The sequence below is a fragment of the Electrophorus electricus genome, chromosome 20 (assembly GCF_041902795.1).
Source record: "Electrophorus electricus isolate QZ-2024a chromosome 20, ASM4190279v1, whole genome shotgun sequence".
Classification (NCBI taxonomy): Eukaryota; Metazoa; Chordata; class Actinopteri; order Gymnotiformes; family Gymnotidae; genus Electrophorus; species Electrophorus electricus.
This window is the reverse complement of record NC_137516.1, coordinates 665549-683999: the sequence shown is the minus strand read 5'-3', so window position 1 is coordinate 683999 and position 18451 is coordinate 665549. Positions and strand designations below refer to the sequence as shown.

Sequence of the window (18451 nt, the reverse complement as noted above, 5' to 3'; positions counted from 1 at the left end):
GCCACTTGCAGTCTGAGCACTTGAATCCATTTGACTTCTGGAAGCACTCCTTGACCATCCACCCGGAGTCTGACCGGGTTCCGGGCCTTGCCGAGGAAACACAGAGCTACTTTGCTTGGATGCAACACTGGAAGGAGAGCCCTCCATCTTGGTCAGATAAGGTAGGTAGTCGACTTCTTGGGGCTGAGCCACAGAAGCTGATGTCGCTACACCATACCAGTGTGGTGCAGATCTTTTGTTCCACACTTCAAGGGGATGAACAGAGCAGAGAGATTGCTTAAATTCCTGAACATGGACACAAAGCATCACTAGCTGTAGCTTGATCTGAACACTTTCTTACCACCAAGCCCCTCTGCATCTCTCAGCAGAAATACAACAGTGAGGAGTAACCAAAGCCTACAAGACAAAAGGAAATTTAAACACGAAAATAATCTGCAGTCTTAAACATGCACAAGGTAACACCACACGACTACCTTCTGCGCCACCACATTGTGCCACTAGACAGGGGACACCCCAATACCCAGCTTCATACACCAACCCTTCTCCCTGAGAGAAGCAGACAGACACAAGCTCCCTTCCTGTCTGCATTCCTTTTAAGCCTCTCATTAAAGTTAGCTGATAAGAATCACCAGTTCAAACTCTTTACAGCTGTTACCTAACCAATTAAAGGAACCTACGAGCGAGTAACAAGAGCTAGAAATACTTGGAGATATAGTAAGCATATCAGTAATATTGCTGTAGTCCCAGAGGCTGCATTAATTGTACAGGCCTTAATGTTCATTTCTGGTTTGTTTGTTTCCTTCTCACATGGATGGAATTGAGTTTGGCTGTTTGTTTGTCAAACATTCAAATCCAGCAAATATCCATTTCACACTTTATTTTTGTTTGGAGCCATTGCTATTCCTTTTATACATGTAGTCTTGAAGTTTAGATGTAGGCTGGAGTTGTGAGGAATACAAAAGCATCTTTCAGACTCAATTAGGATTAAAATTCTAACATGGAGGTTGATTCTCAAAATGTCCTGACATCCTTTTCAGATAAAATTGTATTTTGCCTTTCCATGAAAATGTATTACACTGACCTTATCAATGTCAAATGAACATGTTTACTCCCTTTAAACAGACACAGCGTGGATGCGTCTCCTCACTTTAAAGAGAGATAAACACGTAGAAGTGCACTGTGTATTTTACAGGACCTGATAGAGATCTGGTGGGGGGGGGATGATGTACTGTACAGTTCCGAGTTTGTGGTGGTCCATGCAGAATCCAACAATGTTAGTTGGATATGATGGTGAACATTGTTTTGATATTTAGTTACATTAGAAATCCCACATGAAGTCTAATGCGTCAGTCAGTCATTGTAGTGATGCATGTGAACATGTAGAGTAGCAGCAGGTTTAATTTATTGTATATTCATATATCCTGTGTAGCTGTACCTGTATGATAAATGGCTTTAGTGTCAACTAAACCACTGAGAAGGAGATTAGTAGATGGAACAGGACAGAAGTGGAGGTCCTTGATGCACACCCAAGTGTACCTGGTCACAATATCTGGACTCGTCTTCTTACAAATCCATAGATTTCTGAGCATTAGTATACTTTGTCCCTCAATTCTCTCCTCATGAGAGAGTGAATTCCCTGTGACCCTCCCCACCAATGTTCAATTTATGACTAGTCTTGCTCTGAATGGCAAGTTATGCTGAGCAGTGATCCAGTAACAAGAGCGCTCAGGCAGATGAGGGAACACTGGTGAAGACCACAAAAACCCCCCACCAAGGCATTTGTACACTGCACAAGAGAATTTATTTCAATACAACCGAGTAATTACACAACAGTCACCCAGTAGCATTAGAGCCGATTTACACTTCAGGTAAAGGGACAGATTCTCCTGGTACAATGCAGTACAACATGGCCAACATTAGTGCAGGCAGCAGGGCACGTGGTCTACCGTTCGTTACATGGAGACGTGTATTGTGTAACGGCCACATCACCTACAGGAGAGAAAGGAAAACCGGTTCTTATTCATACTACACAGGCGGACATTCGAATTCAGTTCATATGAGCCTTGTCCTTAATTGCATATTGGTCATTTCTATCCAACCCTCTCCCTCATCTTCCATGACGGTTTCTGAAGATAACAGGACTGGTTCTTACTGGGCTGGTAGTAGTCGTAGATCTTCACCACAGCTGGCTTCAGGTTCTGCACTGCTATGTCCTGCTGGATAACCAGAGTGTAGGTCTTGGTCTCTCCCTTCTTCAGCTGGGGGAAGGGAGACCGATGCAGTCACCATACAAAATGATGGGACAAACACCATGGTAACGGTGGCCTCCGACACACACTGTTCATCTTACAAGCAAGTTGATCTGGCGAAAGCCTGTTCTTACCCCGTTCAGGTAGATGACTACGTTTCTCTCCGTTGGATCCACGCGTTTTACAGTGCCTTTCACCTGTAGACACAGGTTCTTTGTGAGCAGACCAGCTAATGCATGATGGGTATTTTCAGTGAGGTCAAAGTTACCTCTGTAGAGCCAGCTACTGGCATCAGTGACCCCTCAACCAGACTGAAGCCAGACAGCAGCTTGACCTCGATGACCACCATGTCCGTCTCAGTCCTGTTACCGTTATACCTGAAAGGTGAATTAAAGCAAAGTCACAGGGTTACATGGACAGACTTTATACATCCAAAGCCATCCTTTCCTCTTGTGCTCTAGTAGAGCTCACCTGACAGTCACAGTGACCCCCACAGACAGGTTTGGGGCACTGCAGTTTGAGCTTGTGTTGACCGCGATACTGAAGGAGGAGAAGTCATTGGGAGGCGGGATGTTGTAGTGCTGGGTGAACTGGAGGAGAAATACAAGTACCCCAGAGTCATTTTTACACCCAAGAAGCTCTTCAAGCAGCTCTACACCAAGGGGCACCAGACTGACCTGCACAAACACACAGCCTTGGCCTGATGCCCTGACGTTGTACACCCCAGTCACTTCCTGCAGCTGGATCTGCTGGTACAGCAGTCTGTTGCTCTGGTTCACCGTGAACTGGGTCTTCGAGCCGAGGGGTGACGTCACAGTCACCGCAATGGTGCCTGTTGTACTGTAGGTGGCAGTGCTGTATTTTGCCAGAGCCTGAAGAGCCACTACAGTGTCCTGGGCAGAGAAAAGGGATTCAAAACAGGAGGCATTTCTTCTAGGGTATGGTTTTACACTGATGTCATCCAACAAACAAGAAGGACTAGAGTTCAAGCCCTTTTGTACTGCTAGGCATCAGCATTGACCCCAGTATTCGCGTTCATTGGTATCTTGCTCCAACCTACTGTACTGGCTAGGATTCATCCCATGAGGAAATGAAAGCACATTTAGCCAATTACAAGTCAAGTACCTTACACACGTGCTCAGGGCAGCGGTGGCTATGGCGCTCCGGATAAGAGCATCCGCAAGAATTAAAAGGTGGCTGTTGAGGTGTAAACATCTCGAGAAACTGAATCAAGCGAGCCAACTATTAGCAGAGCCAAAGATCATACTCACGCCGGGCTACAAAGTGACAATATTTGAGCTGGCGGTGCGAAGGGGGGGCACTACCTGCGTAGACGCGAAACCGCCAAAGGCGTTCTGCTGCTGGCCCAGCCAGCGGACGATGCTGGCACTGTAGCCCAGCTCAAACTGGGGCAGCAGGGGTCCAGAGAGCACAGCCAAGAGCACGTAGGAGGTCGTCTCCACGTCCAGAGAGTCCGTCACCGTCCCAACACGTCCACTGCCCCAGTGCCGCCCATCCACTGAAGGAGACAGAAAAGCACCGAGCCCACTCGGCCAAGATTCTCCGGTAAATACCAGCCAACCATCACCATAATTGCTCTGTATTTATGGACACATGCAGCCTCCAAAACACGCCAGTTCTCAGCCAGATACCAACATCCAGTGAAGGTCAAATTGGGCAAGTCTGACCTGTCACTACGGCTCGCTGGTTCAGGCGGGAGAGCAGGGTTCCTCTCATCACCTGGTCTCCAGCTAGTGTGAAGGTGTAGGAGAGGAGGGCGATGGCATAGGTGGAGTTCACCTGTGCAGAGATGTTCCTCAGGCAGTCCAAACCCTTGGAAACCATGGGGTCCTACCATGGCAAACACAGTAAGGCATGTTCACACAGACTACTAGAGGGAACCGTTTGAGGAAGGGGAGCACTCACTGTCCTCTGGGTGCCCAACTCCAGTAGAGCAGCTGTGACGTACGCCGAGAGGGTCACCTCATCGTTCACTCCACCCTGGGTAAGAGCGCAAAGTCAGCCAGCCGGCTCACAGGAGTGCTGCACCACACATCTGCTGCACTGCAGAGTCCTGACCTGCATGTCCACATGGATGAGGTTGCCCACTGAGGCAAAACAGCCGTTTAGCTGCTGCTTGTTGCCCAGCCAAGTCTTGGCCTGATCGATGACCGTCTGATCGATAAAGATGTATTGCTTTGCGCTTTCGAAAGACTTCATCACGAACGCAGTGAGCCTGAGTACACAGACACCAGGGAGCTTCTGATTTTTATATTCATTCATTTCAATAAGAGCCATCCATAACACGGCCAGGGGTCTGGTGTCATTTGAGAGCTGTACAGGAACCATCTGGTTTGTGCGAGACTGACCAGGTGTTGCCCGAGTTGTCGGAGGTCCCAAAGGCACTGTACGATCCATCCTCATGCTTGTAGGTCAGCTCTCTCTGGTAGCCTGCATCAGTCATGGGGAGAAACAGGCTGCTCAGCTCATGCTGCCAAAAGGTCCAGAATAAACTGCAGAAAATCAAACCACCCCCCCGGTATCCTGCACACAGTCTGGGAGCCTTTGGTGTGTGCCCTCACCACTCAGCAGGAAGGAGGTGGCTTTGCTCCTGATGGCGGGCGTCAGCTGGCCGCTGCTCTCCAAGTACCCCAGGATGAAGATGTCGGGGGCAAAGAGCAGCATGTTCTGTTCACCGCAGCCGTACGGCATGGCCAGCAGGTTGTCCAGGTTCTGCAGCGCATGGCCCATCAGATCTCCTGCAGAGAGAGTCACCAGAATTGTGCGTGTCCATACGCAAGACCTTGTTCAATTCCAAATGAATGGGTGTGTAGCTGCAAGTGTCCTCACCCAGCACAGAGACAAAGGCAGTGGGGGAACCCTGCACAATCACTTTAGGCAACTTCAGTGTAACATTTCTCTCCACAACACCTAGAGGATGGGAAAAGGGCCATCAGAGAGACATCATCTCACTCACCAACCCAAGTGAGAACATTGTTGGACTACAGACCTGCAGGACAGAGGCGCTCATTGTAAGCGTTGGATTGTTTGGTGCCCTCTGCCTGTCAGAGGAAGAAGTAGTATGCAGTCAGAACCACCAGAACAAAACCCTTTAGTCTGCTCAGTATCCTTCTGTCAAGTTAACAGTGAACAACCCCACCCATCACAGTACAGACTACCTGGAACCACACAAAAAAAAAGGGGGGTTTGGTGTGCAAGATATACACACCCATCCGACTGAGGAGAATAGCCACCCAACCAAGTTTGGTATTCATATCGTTCCAGCAGTGTTCAAATGCTCAGAAGCGTACAGCTACTGGCAGACTCCAGTAAGGGGAGTTGTGGTTACTGGGGCTCTTCAGGGTGGAGGAGACCCCAATGGAACTCACCTCCACCAGCAGGGTCTGAACCACCGTGTCCATACGTCCTTTCTCCGGCACACCGGTCACCCGATTCCCACACAGTGCAGATGTCTGTACTGCTTCTGCAGTCACTGTGAAGGCCACCTCACCTACAATACACGCCCCCAAATTGGGCATTGGAAACGTCAAGCTACTTAATGAAATGCATAATTGTACATCCAGAAAGAGCAGTAACGCTACTCAACACATTTTTGCAAGTTGGAATGTGCCTTCTGAGAAGGCTGCAATAGTGGAACACAAATGAAGAGCATTACTGCTAGACAGCTGTTGCCGCCAACCTCAGCAATTCCACATTCCAATCCGCTTCTTAAATATGTGGATAAAAATACATGTCCAGTCTTCCAATTTCAGCTGACGTCAGACTTACCCAACACGGAGGGCGTGACGACCCACGTGAAGGTCCAGCCGTCGTCAGCACAGAGGCAGTGTGTGTAAATGCAGCTCTTGCAGGGTTGGACTGAGAACTGATTTGAGGATGCCAGCATCACTTGTACCTTTAAACACACATGCAGTGCGTCAGAGCCCAGCACTGTACAACTGCCCCTGCATTCCATGTGGCTCACAGGTACTTCCAGCACAAAACCTCCACACACGAGCCATAAGTGGGGACTCACTGCTCAGTGAACAGTCAAGTAGGAATTACCGTGGGGATAATCAGCTCCTCTGTCCCATAGGGGGATGGAGACACTGGGACCACTTACCATGATGCAGGAGGGGAGGTAGTTGAAGACTGTGGCCTTGAGCGTGAACACCTCTCCACGGACGATGGAGTAGGGCAGGGTCAGGCTCACGAAGAAAGGCTGGAAGGCCGTGAGGTCGACTTTTGGGGCCACGCCAAACCCGACCGGAGATGTACAAAATGCGCCTCCCTCCCACGTGGTGATGGTGTCTGGGACGGTCTCGTTGACCCTAGTAAACCCAGACGTCCTGGTGAGGAGAAGGAAAACTGGTCAGACGAGGCCACTGCATTTGGTGGCAACAGGTTTGAGCCACAGCCCAGTGTACCCACCCCACATAAACAAGGTCCCAGATCCAAGTCTCTGGGAAGTATCTGCGGACCGTGGCGGCTGGTGGGTTTTGGTCTGAGGGAGTCTCACCAGAGCCTACAGGAAGTTCTTTGGCAAAGGCTACGTTTTCAACTGTTGAGAGAATATTTCTTCAATATCGGATACAATATGCATTTCTTCACTCAAAAGGACTTCATGCCACTTACAGCCAAATTTCCACAAAGTCCTGCAGTCAAAGGGCTTTCTTAGGTCAACATTGGTAATGGTCTTGATTCCAGCATCCTGAGAAAAGGGAACAGTGTTTCAAACAACAGCATATATCAACTACAAACCCTGGGTGCCAAAACTATTTCTTACTTTGAAGACATGGTACACATCAACGTTCCCATTGTATGGACCAGGGAAGGCGAGTCTTGCATTTAATAGAGGCTTTGGCAGGCGAGGTGGCATCTCAGAGCAAGGGTAGAAGTCTTCAGTGCCATCTGGGTATCCAGACAACTTGTAGACAGGGAGCAGCTTAAAGACCTAGGATGACATGAGATGCGAGAGTCAGCCATAGGACTCGATGAGCGTTTAACAGCTGCACAACTGTGCAAAATATGAGCCGAGCAAGAGAAAGCATTTGATCCAAGTATTGGTGGGCTGCTGCTGAATTGGAGTTCAACCCTGATCAGGTTAATGAGGGTTCTGGAGAACATCTGCACAAGTGTTGGATCAGAGCTCTGCAGGTGGGCGGCTCAGCTGGAACAGACCTGAGCACCCTGGAGCTTTAGGGGTTCGGTATGAACGTACAGATTCAACGCCGAGCTCCTTGTCCGGGCTGAGCAGCGACAGGCTCCGATCGATGGCCCTCACGGAGCACAGCGAGCCTGGGCGAGCCTTCAGCATCAACTCCACAGAACTCCCGGGCAGCTCCACAGGAGAAGAGAAATTCAGAGACACCTGGGAGACCATGAGAGACTAGTGAGAACCTCAAGCTACACTGTAAATGGATACAGCTTCTTATGAAGTGGAGACCAACCACGGCAACATTTTACTTCACAAGACCACTAGAACATTGTGACATTCTGACCTCGTTAGCCAGACACAGCTCAACGGGGAAGTCCATGCTGTCGGCTACCACCTCCCCTCTCGGGAGCATGGCGTACACCACTACCTGGACGAGCGGAGACAGAGCACGCACATCCTGGAGGGGCACCACCACTCCTCCTCGGTTCTCTGTTACACACACACACACACACAGGACAGTTAGAACACAGCACCTAGAGCAGAAAGGGCATCAGTCCTGGAGCTTCAGAGCCCTCCAGAGTTTCCCAGGCCCAACTTGAGCCCTTTTGTTTCGTCATCTTTCAAATCAAAACGGAAGAATCAGGTGTGCACATCCAACAGTTACAATTGAGCTCTACATCCATTGCAACAGGATAAGGCCGTGTTGTGGCTACAGTGCAAGTGTGCATGGACCTCTCTCTGGTTGTACAGCCACAGAGATGCTTCCTGTCTGCACCATCCTGCCCCGGGACATCACCTGCACACCCAACGGAGATTGTGTTCACAAACGCCTTCCAAAACAGCATGTCCAACAGGACAAGAAATTGGGGGGCGGGAGTCCAAGTTAAAATCAGATTTCTGGAGACCAATATGCTGCAAGTTTGCAAATGGTGACCTGACAGTAGATCGTACCATGTAGAAGAAATCTAGGGAGAGTTGGGTTGGTTCCAGTGCATTGCCCTGTATGATGTACTGAACCAGTGCTGTAGCATGTCCATTACACCTGAACACCTCCAGCGGGCGCTGCAGTGCCAGGAAACTTCTGCTTTGGGAGTAGAAGGGCTGAACCAACAGGTAAGCAAAGAGGTAGTTTGGTGTTCTCATGTTGGCCATATTTCCAAGTGGTTTCTTTTCCTCAAGATATTGGGCCTATTATGAGGAGAAAGAAAAGGGACACATTTAGAAGGGTCAGACAAGACAAGACATTGATTATGCTTGTAACACTTACAAGAACCCTTTCCAACAAAAGGCGGACTTCACAGACCTCAAGAGAGACGGATTGTGAACCCCATGAACGCGTGTCTAAGGAGAAGGGGGCGACACCGTTGCCATCGGTAACCAACGTCCAGCTTGCGTTTTTGTTCCCAGCATAATTCACAACCAGATACACCGATTCATTCTTCATAGGAGCGGAGTCTGGACCAGTGGCTTTAATCTAAGACGGATTTAAAAAACACCCCCCACCAAACCAACTGTCTGAAACTTGTGCTACATGTTGACCCCTAAACAGCACACAGTTCACGCCAGGTATTGCAAACCATTAAAAAAAAGGACCAGTAATTACCTTTCCTTTGTAGGTCAACCCAAGCCTGAACGTGTCCGGAGCGTCCACAAAGGTGAGAGTGACGATGTCACTTGTAACAGTAGAGCTTCCAGACCCCGACAGGACCACTCCTGTGGTTGAAACACACACCTCTTTCAAACAAATGTCTGCATTCACTTGGACCATTTTGCAAGTAAAGAAAACCTTTTCAAATATTCAGTCACTTATTTTTAAAGCCATTAAGGGGTCAGAGAGTGGGAAAACCTCACCTGTCCCATATTCCTCCAGTTCAGCATCAACATTAATAATGTCTACATATCGTGTATCATTCAGTGCAAAGTCACTCAGGTCAATGATGTAGGACCCGCAGCCTGTCCTGTCAGTCTAGAGTAAATATGGACCAGACAGAGTTCAGAAACACTGCTGTAGTGTACGCTACACTGTAGAACAATTACTGCCCAAGAAAATACCCAAACAGACCGTTCATGTACCTTTTCCTCATATGAAGTTTTGCCAATGATTCTTCACATTATACCTAGAAGTCTCAGCTTCTGTACTAAACCCATTTTAACACATGGCCACCTCCATGGGGCATAAACTGCTTCACTTGAGGACTACAAAGCAATCCGAGGAAGTCTCAATACTTATGAAGGGAGCTTTCCTTTCTTTTGTACCATTTGCTACTTTTTGGTGGCAAAAGTCCCTTTAAAAACAACGAAGGTTAAATGACTAGACGTTTCTTAGAAGCTTCTCAATACCATCTGCAGGAACAGGTGACCAAGTGGACCAACCTTCATGGTAAAAGTTCTACAGATGTCTGGGAGCTGTGCAGGGCCTGGCGCAAACCACCAGTATCCGTAACTTCTGCGGCAGACCACGGCAGTCGCAGACCCCATCACTGGTTTCCCATAAGTATACCTACAGCCAGGGTGGAGGTTGTGGAGTAAGGAATACATAATGTTGCGCCAGGTGGTTCAGTCTCAAGGTTTAAATGGCTCTTACTTTGCACACACTTTGAGCGTGACCTTAGTGTCCAGAACGGTTATGACTGGAGGAAGCTCTATGGTTACTTCAAACTTTGGCAGCACTGTGGGGGAGGGGTTTCAAAGTATTAAACCCACATCAAACGTTTAATGAAGTAAGGCAAAGAATTCTTAAGATGAGCCCCTCAAGACAAGTTAAACATACTGTCCCAAACACTGATCATTAAATCCCAACTGAAAACTGTGCTGCGCCTGACCATATTTCTTGATTTCAAAGTCTTGCGTGATTGGTTCATTCCCCTCATTCCAGGCAGTGATGACATAGAATCCCTCTGCAGCCTCGGGGCTTACGGGATACGACAGATCCAGGAAGCCGCTGGATGTGGACATGTTCAGCCACTGACCAATACGGTTGGAGTTGGGGTCCTACAGACAGCAGCAGCATGCAATGATCCTCAAATATACTATGAGCAAAGAATTTCCATAGCAACCAGGACACAGTTCCAGAATCAGTAAATACATACAGAGTGATGATGCATATTGCACACTTCATACCTGCAGCTCCACTGTTGAGAACTGAGAGAGAGACAGACACTTCACATCAGTGGCATACACTGCTGCAACAGTCCTTTTATTTTATGGAACAACTTGAAAAACTGCACATTTCACTCCCTTACCATCCCATTATAGGTGAGGAAGTTGGAATCCAGAGACACTATGCGGATTTTCACTGTAGAGAGAAAGACAGCATCAATACTGCTGACCCTCCAAACACTCAGAAAGAGACCGGTTTAGATCCATGGCTGTCGAGTTCCCCCTGCACCTCCTCTAGGAAACCCCAGTCCAAAACCACCAACAATACCTGTCTGTCCTGGTTTGTACAAGGGTTTGTCTGTTGCAATGATGGTCAGCTGAGCAGGAGGTTTTATGAGGATCTTTGTTGTCCCATTTAGGAATGTAGTTTTCCCTTTTACCTCAAAGACAATGGATGCTTCTGTATCTATGCTTACAGCAGGAACCTGTTTAATGAAGAAAGAAACTAGCAAAGTGAACCCAGAAAACCTCTTCTAATCTGATGTGCAGATACAGAGGGTCTCTGATATTCCTCAATCACCCACATGTGTGCTTATACAAGCAACTTACACAGAGAACATGTTCAAAAACAGACCAAAACTACAAAAGGAATGAGAGAGGTAAACTGGGACAAAATTGGGACACAAGACCTTTCTAGTAAAGGCTCCATTTTCACATGGGGCTCTGCTTGATAAAAACCAGTTTCTTTGTGGCTTTAATATGTTGTAGACAGTGAGGATACAGACCTTAAAGGAAACACACTGGTAGAGGTCTTGGCTTACAACAGTCTGGCTCAGAAGAGTCTTGCTGGTTTGCCCGTCTTCCAGAGTCACATGCAACAATAAGCTTTTTTGGGCGGTGTGGACATGGACACACAGTGTCTCAGTACTGCCCCCTACAGGCTGGGAATTGGCAGTCAACAGGTAAATCCTGAAGGGGAACAGAGATAAAACCAGTTGACATACGGTTGATTAGAAAGACCTAATCCACACTGCCCAGCCATGGAAATCATTAAATAGGCCTCCAATTTTTGTACAGCAACTTGCATAATATCTATATTATTGTCATCATCCAATTACTCATGAAACCTGGCACAAGTGAAAAATACAGCAAAACTGAGAATTGGGGTTTTTGGGGGGGGGTTTTTGTAGCATGCATTTTATTCCATCATGTTGGCCCAAAGTAAACAAATAGTCAAGCCTATAAATAATACAGACAAATTTATAGACCTACAGCTTACTTTAAACCAACAAATACTACCACAAATTTAACAAACACAGATATGAGAGAAAGAATAAACACTCATACGTGTCATTAGAGAAAAAGGCAACAGCCCTGTGGAGGAGCAGAAGCACGGTGGCAAACACCACAGAGAGCTGCATCCTGACCGCAACTCCACCACTACCAGACAATCAGACCACCTGGGAGCTCGTGCTATAAATAATAAGCCCCTCCCCTTCACGGGGGAAAAGTCTTTGAGCCCTGCCCTAGCTACTGCGCCACTTATCAAATAACCTATCAGTTCGGTCAAAGTTTGAGATAATTGGGTTGGAGCGTTTAGCGTCACTCTCACAGCCTATCCACGACTGAATTTCTCCTCAATGTTGTCATTCAATGACAAAAAACCCAAATCTACTCAACGAGGTACTGATTAGGCTATCTACTAAACCAAATCTATTTAATGAGGTACTGATGAGGCGATCTCCTAAACCAAATCGGTTTAACGAGCAATGTGCGAGATGGGTGGAGCGCATACTAACATGCACGAAGGCTTCGATGAAACGAGTCGTTTCACCACATGTTGATTTCTGAACTATTTCTGAATCAAAACAGTAGTATTGTGTTTTTTAAAAATGAATGAATTTGTTTTCTTTGTTTTAGTCAAGGTCTGAAAACATTATCTTTTTTTGTTCTTTTGTTATAAATGTTCTATGTGATAATGTTTGACAGCGGTAGCTCAGTGGTCGAGGATCCTGACTTGTAAATGGAACATTGCTGGTTCACTGCCAAATTGCCTCTGTTGGGCCCCTGAGCAAGGCCCTTAACTCGCCATTGCTCAAGTTGTACTCAGTCATAATTGTAAGTGGCTTTGGATAAAAGTGTCAGCTAAATGTATCTGTTGGTCATTAGAATTGTTCTTTTTACTCAAACACATACAAAACTAGAGAAAGTGATTATTTTGCAGTGGTGTCAGTTTGTGTGTGTTGTTCTTTTGTTATGCTTTTCAGTTCTTCACTTGTGTTAATAAGAATAACTAGGTAAGGCTCTCTCAGTAAGTGTTTAGAGAATATGGACTAATACAAAGTCGGTTGCTTTGTCATGTCGCTCCTGCGCTGTTACGATTCATTTGTCGAACTTGTTCGGAGTCATGTTTAATGGTTATGTATTCATACTTAAAAACTCAGAGTAAATTGTGGCTGATTATAGAAAGCAAGTCTTTTATTCCTTTTTCAACATATTGCATTTCGAACAATTAGTTTGGGCTTTTTAATCCAAGATTGATGTTGTCTAATTACTGTCCATGAGTCCCAGCGGTTCATATTTTAATTTTAAAATGGCCAAATTTTAGCGCTTTAGGACATTTTGTGTTATTCGCATATAAGCTATATCTGATTATATATATATATATATATATATATATATATATATATATATATATATATATATTATAAATACACACTAATATTTCATTGGACCATCTTTAGCTTTGATTACGGCACGCATTCGCTGTGGCATCATTTCCACAAGCTGCTGCAAAGTCACAATATTTGTTTCTGTCCAAAGTTGCATTAATTTTTCCCCAAGATCTTGTATTGATGATGGGAGATTTGGAGCATTGCGCCAAGTCTTCTCCAGCACATCTCTGAGATTCTCGGTGGGGTTCAGGTCTGGATTCTGTGGTGGCCAATCCATGTGTGAAAATGATGTCTCATGCTCCCTGAACCACTCTTTCACAAATTGAGCCCGATGAATTCTGGCATTGTCATCTTGGAATATGCCCGTGCCATCAGGGAAGAAAAAAATCCATTGATGGAATAACCTGGTCATTCAGTATATTTGGGTAGTCAGCTGACCTCATTCTTTGGGCCCATAACGTTGATGAACCTAGACCTGACCAACTGCAGCAACCCCAGATCATAGCACTGCCCCCACAGGCTTGTACGGTAGGCACTAGGAATGATGGGTGCATCACTTCAGCTGCCTCTCTTCTCACCGTGATGCTCCCATCACTCTGGAACAGGGTAAATCTGGACTCATCAGACCACATGACTTTCTTCCATTGCTCCAGGGTCCAATCTTTATGTTCCCTAGCAAACTGAAGCCGTTTTTGCCGGTCAGAATCACGGACAAGTGGTTTTCTTAAGGCTACGCAGCTGTTTAGTCCCAATGCCTTGAGTTCCCTTTGCATTGTGCATGTGGAAATGCTCTTACTTTCACTATTAAACATGTTGTTTTGCTACGATTTGATTTCACCACACGTTTAAGTGATCGCCGATCACGATCATTCGAGATTTTATTTCGACCGCATTCCTTCCTCGAAGATGATGTTTCCCCACTGTACTTCCACTTTTTAACAATGCGTTGGACAGTTCTTCACCCGATTTGCTTAGTTTCAGCAATCTCCTTAGAGGTTTTCTCTGCTTGATGCATGCCATGAATTTGACCCTTCTGAAACAGATTAGCATCTTTTCCACGACCACAGGATGTGTCTTTTGACATGGTTGTTTAACAAATGAGAAGCTACTCACTGCATCAGTTAGGGTTAAATATCTTGCTGCCAGCTGAAACATACTCACCCATGTAGTAATTATCCAATGGGAGACTCTTACCTATTTGGCCAGGCAGTGTGGGTGTGGGTGGGTGTGTGTGTATGTGTGGGTGTGTGTGTGTGTGTGGGTGTATTGCACAATTTTGGTAAATATGGAATATGATGTAAGGTGACATGATGTTTTAATATTTGTTGATTTCCTTAATTTTAGTTGTGATGTGGGATAATATGTTTGTATTTTGTGGAGTCACATTTTGTTCCCGCCATGAGAGTTTCCTGTTTCTATGAAATTGTGATGTAGAATTTTATGGCAGGGTTTAACTAGGTGTGAAAATTGTAGTTTATCATGAATTGTACTGCTGAAGTGGTTTATGCACATATGTGATGGTGTCCACGTTAAATGTCTGTGAAGCCCTTTGTGTTTGAAACTCACAACCAGACTTTCTGCTCATTATATTTAATCTTATGGTTCTTAAATTGTATTAATAAACCTGTAGTTTGTCCTGGCACTGGTGGTGTTGCCTGTTTAAAAGGCCTAAAGTGGTAACTGTTAAATGTATAAATAACCATACATCTCTGTGCTTTGCTCTAAAAACATTTCTGCTTTTGGTAAGTTGTCCTAATGTTGCCTCATTTCGTCCCTCCACAGCCGGTTTCTCTGCCAGTATTTCAGACCACTGTGCACAAGGACTTGCTAGCATTCATAAGCAAGATTCAAAATATGATGCAGTAAGTCTGACGCAGCTATCTACATACATGTCAATATTTCCAACCGTATCTGCAGACCTTTGGAAGGAATTTACCCGCAGTGTTAGTGTAGACCAACAGACCATATGCAAATCATTTCTGAAGTATTTTTAGGCTCCATTTCCACTGCAAGTGTTGGACAGACTGCTCTTAAAGGTACACGTCATTATGGAGCGACGACACACTATATATTCATATTGTACAGGAAATGAACTGAATGTATTACTGTAGACGAGTGCCTAGTATTCATAAAGAGGGAATGATTATTGGAATGTTTTTCTGTTCCAGACCATACGTCACTCTTCATTCTCCATACCTCAAATGCACAGCCAGCTGCCTGTAATGTACAAGCCTGAGTCCGTATATTAATGTACCAGTGAACATGCTGGTGTGTGAATGAGCCTGAGGTGTTGCATTGTTCAATATCACCACTAACATTCCAGTGGTCTGACGGACACTTCAAAGGAGGACAAATCACGCCTTAGGACCTGCCTTGCTCTACAGTCCACTTACCTCTATTGAACAGTAAGGAAATCCTATTTTAGTTTAGTGATTTGTACTCAAAACTAGCAGAGAACACAACATTAATGATAGTACACACACACACACACACGAATCTGAAGAAATATCAGATCAGGTTTGAGAGTTTTAATGACCACAGAACAGACAAAAGGTGAGGTCCCCCCCAAATAGGGAACAAGGCTCTTGGGAGGAGAATTTGTTTTTTAGTGTAGTTTATTGTGATCTCATCTCACACCTGAAAAATGACACATTAGGAAATGCACACAGGTATTCAAGCAAAGGGGATATTTCAGGGGCAAAATGAATGACTAGACAAATTCCTCAGTCTGTCCCTGTAGGGAAAACCTGCTTCTAGGCTTAACCAAGTTCATCTCATGCCTCAAAGTAACTGGCAACATGACATTGTTTAATATACCAAAGACCTTAATTCATGTGCGGTCAGACAATCCTGGTTTTAGTCAAGCCTAAATTGTCTCAAATTATTTAACCTTGTATTCTGTAGTAAAGCCACTGTTATCTTGGTGTCAGATGTTTAAGATTTTGTGTAAGTAAATGGATGTATTATGTGATAATTATGCAATATCTATTGTTTTAAAAAGAGACAAAATACTTAGTTGTGGTTTCAATCCATTAGATTAGCCGTGAGATTAGGGCTATGCTTTTGTATTGACCCTTAGGAGTAGAGGTGGCAGACGTAAATGCTTTGGCATTTACACATAGAATACATCCTAGCCAGTCCAAGATACTACTGAACTAGAATACTGTTGAAATACAAAGGAGCAACGTTGAGGCTTGGAAGCGCAAAAATACATAAGCTCCATCTCAGACAACAAATCGGTGCAATAAACAATACCCTACAATAACTACTAGAGTTTCAGTTAGTCCGCATAGAAGTAGGATCGGTTGCCATTTAAATACACCACAGATAAATGGGTCTTCGGTCTGTTTGAGGACTGCAGAAGTTGGTTCCACCATCTGGGAGCCAGAACAGAGAATAGTCTCAATGCTCATCTTTTGGAGACTTGAAGCATGGGGTTTCAAGCCGAGCCTTACGTGAGGTTTGAAGTACTAGAGCTACAGATCGGGCTTTTACCGTTGACTTCATGAACGGAGGGGCTGGTCCATTTTTGACTTTGTAGGCAAGCATCAAAGATTTAAATCTGATGCAGACATCTACTGGAAGCCAATGAAGGGTTATACAGAATAAGTTGAAGAGGCTCTTGGAGGAAGACCAGCAAGTAGCAGTAGTCTTTTTAGTAGATAACGAGAGACAGCACAAGCACCGGGGCAGCTTCCTGTGAGAGAAGGGTCCAAATCCTTTGTTACCAAGGAGTAATCTGCAAGACTGGGTCTGATTTGAAACACGCGTTCTGAACAACCGGTTGTAAGCCCAGGCTTCAAGCAGCTACAGATGGCCAGACCAGGGAGTTCTTAAAGGAAACTGCAAGGTCGTGGTAAGGGCTGGGAATTCCTGGCATGTACAAAAGCTGGGTTGTACTTGGGTTGAGTTTCAAGTGGTGGCCAGTCATCCACGGACGCAATGTCAGTCAAACATGTGGAGATGCATCTGGAAACCTGCATTTCAGAGGGTGGGAAAGAATTGGGTGCAGTGAGCATAGCAGTGGTATGAGAAGCCATCACAAAGAATGAGTATACAAAAAGAAGAGGGCCTAATACCGAGCTCTGGAGGACACCAGTGGAGAGTCTACATGTTACGTGATAGGAATGTCCCTCCAGATAGGACCGAAACCATTTCCCTGCAGAGCCAGTCATACCAAGGCTAGAGAGATCAGAGGAGAGAATGTTGTGGTTTATCGTGTCAAAGGCTGCAAAAAGGTCCAGAAGAATCTGGAGGAGGACAAGAGAACTGATTGTAAACTGCTCGGCTCGTTCAGAATCAGTTGAGTGGAAGGAGAGAAGTCATTCCAATCTGCGATTAGTTATGTTGGTGCTGACAAGTGTGGCCTTCTTAACGATTGGTATGACCCTGGTGGTTTTGAATATTGTTGGTATATGTTCAAAGGATGAGGAGTTGACCGATTAAAAGAAGCAGATCTCTTGAGATTGTAACAGAGTCTGCTGGATCCCATTCCTTCAGCATGTATTTGGAAAGAATACTGGTTGGAAGAGTTGGAACAGAGGAAAAGGACTGGTGGATCCTCAAAGGTGATTAAATCCTCAGGTGTAAGAGATGAGGAAGGAAAAATATACAAAAGAAAACACAAAGGTGAACAGCTGATAGCAATTCCAGCCCCCTGCTACCACCAGTCTGTGCGGAACATTGGGAATAAGTGAGACCGTCGAGTCTAGGGGATCTGTAGACCAGAGTTGCAAGACAATAGATTGTGAACATGTGATGAACCAGTCTCAGTATAGAGGAGAAACAAACACACAAAGAACAACAAAAGCCTTCTACAGGTGTTGCCAACCACTACAGCGTTGTCCTAGTTCAACAAGTGCCACAACCACCACCTAAATGTATACATAGAGCAAAGGCCAAACGCACTGCAGAGTCTGTTTGGCTAGTGTTCCCTTCACATTTTACACACCATTGTTGAACAGAAACCAAGCAGAGACAGCAGTGTTGGCAACACATTTTATTTAAGAAAGCAGGATTATTTTGAAAAGAACCAAGAACAGTTTCAGCATCATTTTGCTGAACAGCATTAGCCAGAGCCCTAGTGCTTGACCATCCCACTGAACTGGGTAGGAAGCAATTGGGGTTTACTGTGATGGTAGTAGGAGTGACCAGGCAAGTCCTGAGTGAAGCTGTAGCTGGTTGAACCACTGGACACACTTGATGGAGAACCAGTGTAGGATAAGTGCATGTCAGAGGATTGCTGGTCCACATTAAAATCCACAGCAGAT

The 18451-nt window shown here is 45.5% G+C and overlaps 1 pseudogene; it reads right to left on the bottom strand.

Annotated features, from left to right (window-relative positions):
• Nucleotides 1–1791: 1791 nt before the first annotated feature.
• On the bottom strand, nucleotides 1792–11927 carry LOC113569509 (alpha-2-macroglobulin-like protein 1; annotated as a pseudogene).
• Nucleotides 11928–18451: the final 6524 nt, after the last annotated feature.